Source organism: Mus pahari, chromosome 11 (genome assembly GCF_900095145.1).
Source record: "Mus pahari chromosome 11, PAHARI_EIJ_v1.1, whole genome shotgun sequence".
NCBI classification, from domain to species: Eukaryota; Metazoa; Chordata; class Mammalia; order Rodentia; family Muridae; genus Mus; species Mus pahari.
This window is the reverse complement of record NC_034600.1, coordinates 9,490,952-9,494,418: the sequence shown is the minus strand read 5'-3', so window position 1 is coordinate 9,494,418 and position 3,467 is coordinate 9,490,952.

The following is a 3,467-nucleotide window of genomic DNA, read 5'->3' as shown; positions in this document are numbered from 1 at the left end:
ATAACAAAAACCATTCTAAACAATAAAAGAACCTCTGGTGGAATCACCATGCCTGACCTTNAGCTGTACTACAGAGCAATTGTGATAAAAACTGCATGGTACTGGTACATCGACAGACAGGTAGATCAATGGAATAGAATTGAAGATCCAGAAATGAATCCACACACCTATGGTCACTTGATCTTTGACAAGGGAGCTATTTGCAGATAATATGATAGTATGTATAAGTGACCCTAAAATTATATCAGAATCTTACAGTTGCTAAACACTTTGAGCAAAGTAACTAGATACAAGAGTAGCTGAAAAGAAAAAAAAAAAATCAGTACCCTTCCTATATACAAATGACAAATGAACCGAGAATGAAATCAGGGAAACAACACCTTTCACAACAGACTCAAATAATATAAAATATCTTGGAATAAGCAAATGAAAAACCTGTATGACCAAAAACTTCAAGTCTTTGAAGAAAGAAATTCAAGAAGATGTCAGAAAATAGAAAGATCATCATGAATCAGTTAGGATTAACATAGTAAAAGCAGATATCCTACAAAAAGCAGTCTACAGATTCAACACACTCCCCATCAAAAATCCAATGCTATTCTTCACAAAACTTGAAAGCACAATTCTAAACTTCATATGGAAAAACAAAACACCCAGGAGAGCTAAAACCATCCTGTACAATAAAAGTCCTGCTGGATGTCCTATCATCCCTGATTTCAAGTTGTACTACAGAGCTATAATAATAAAAACTGTACAGTCTTGACATAAAAACAGACATATTGATCAAGCAAATCAAACTGAAAACCTAGACATGCATACCTGATTTTTTTATAAATAATTCATAAATACACAATGGAAAAAAGACAGCATCTTCAACAAACTGGATGTCTACAAGAGGAATATTACCAATAGATCCATATTTATTACCCTGCACCAAACTCAAGTCCAAGTGGATCAAAGACTTCAACATAAAACTGAACACAATGAACTTGGTAGAAGAGAAAGTAGGAAATAGCCTTGAATGCTTCCCCCAGGAGAAGACTTCCTGAACAGAAACTAATAGTACAGGTACTAAGATCAACAATTAATAAATGGGACCTCATGAAACTGAAAATTTCTGTAAAGTAAAGGACACTGTCAACCAGATAAAATAGCAGCCTTCAGAATCGGAAAAGATTTTTATCAACTCCATATCCAATAGGACTAATATCTAAAATACATAAAGAACTCAAGAAAATAGATATAAAATACTCAAATAAAAAATAAGATACAAATCTAAACAAATAATTCTTAATAGAATGTCAAATAGCTGAGAAACCCTTAAATGTTCAACATGCCTAACCATCAGGGGAATGAAAATCAAAACTACTTTGAGATTCCATCTTATGTCTGTCAGGATGGCTAAAATCAGTAACACAAAGAACAGCTTATGCTTCTGGGGATATAGAGCAAGGGGAGCACTCCTCCTTGCTGGTGGGAATGCAAACTTATACAGCCACTATGGAAATCAGTATGTCAGTTCCTCAGAAACGGAGAAGTGAATCTACCCCAAGACCCAGCTATACTTCTTGAATATATACCCAAAGGGCATTCCATCCTACTATAAGGACACTTGCTCATATATGTTCAATGTGGCTTTATTCATAATATCCATAACCTGGAAACAACCTAGATGACCCTCAACATAAGAATGGATGAATAAAATGTGGTACATTTACACAATAGAGATTACTCAGCTATTTAAAAAACTAACATCATAAAATTTGTAGACAAATGAATAGATTTAGAAAAATCATCCTGAGAGAGATAACCCAAACAGAATGATGTATATGATATGTATTCACTTAGAAAGGGATATTACCCATTAAGTAAATGATAACCAAACTATAATCTTAGGCCCAAAGAGGTAAGTTATACAGAAAGGAACTAAGGTGAGGGAACACCAGGATCTTCCTAGGAGGGGATAAATAGAATAGATTTTATAGAGACTAGAGTCAAGTAGGGTTGGTAGCAGGTTACACAGGAATATATATTATATACAAATACATATATGCATACAATATAGTGAAAAGGGAAGCAATATATTTGAAGTGGAAGAGCATATGGGAGGGCTTAAAAGGAGAAAATGGATGGGAAAAATGATGTAATTATAATTTCTTGTTTTTTTAATTTTGAAAACCTCAAAATGCAATGAGAGTATACAGCAGTGTAAACTACAGACATGGTGATGGTATGGCCACTGCAGATACACTGATTGTGACAAATTACCATTTGGTTCAAGCAGCTTTCTTTCCCCCCCCCCCCCAGGGTTTCTCTGTATAAGCCTGTCTGTCCTGGAACTCACTCTGTAGACCAGGCTAGCCTTGAAATCAGAAATCCTCCTGTCTCTGCCTCCCAAGTGCTGGGATTAAAGGCGTGCACAGCCACCACCACCCAGCAGCAATCCTTAATAGGGGATTTTAGGCCTAGTGGGTGAGACAAAGAGTGCTGACAAAGGGGACATGGTGCATGCACAGAGAGGCTAGAGAGGGGAGAGCTCTCTGTATTTTCCACTTCAATGTGCTGTGGACATAAAACAATTTACAAAATAAAATGTACTAGACATTTACTCCATAAAAGAAACTGAGCTAAGTTTAATAAATATCTTTTGAGGAAATGAAATCTTAGATATTACCAAAAACATATATGACCCAAAGATGAGGCTGATAATGTAACTCTAAAACGTTTTGTGGGGGGCAGAAAGATGGCTCAGTGGCTAATAAGACTGATGACCGAAATTCTATCTCTAAAACCAATCTGAAAAGTCAGATGGGATAGCTTCCAGCAGCCACACCTTATCATTATGTAGATCAAGACAGGAAAACTGCCCTGGACCAGAACCAATTAGCCTAGAGTATGTAGTAGGCATGCCTTTATCCTCACCAATCTGAGGCAGAGGCAGGCTGATCTCTGAGTTTGAGGCTAGCCTGGCCTACAGAGTTCCAGAATATCCAGAGCTACACAGACAAACACTGTCTTAAAAAACGAAACCAACAACAAAAACATGAAAAGCAAGAACACATTTCTGAAAGTTGCCTTCTGACCTCCATACACACTGCATGTATACTGAGGCAAACATGCAGTCACATTAATACATGATGTACTTACATACATGCATATTCTTATTTTTTGTGTTTTTTCCCCAATTTTTCATTAGATATTTTCTTCATTTACATTTCAAATGCTATCCTGAAAGTCCCCATATGCCCCCCCGCCCTGCTCCCCTACCCACCCACTCCCACTTCTTGGCCCTGGCGTCCCCCTGTACTGGGGCATATAAGGTTTGCAAGACCAAGGAGCCTCTCTTCCCAGTGATGGCTGACTAGGCCATCTTCTGCTACATATGCAACTAGAGACACGAGCTCTGGGGGTACTGATTAGTTCATATTGTTGTTCCACCTATAGGGTTGCAGACTCCTTCAGCTCCT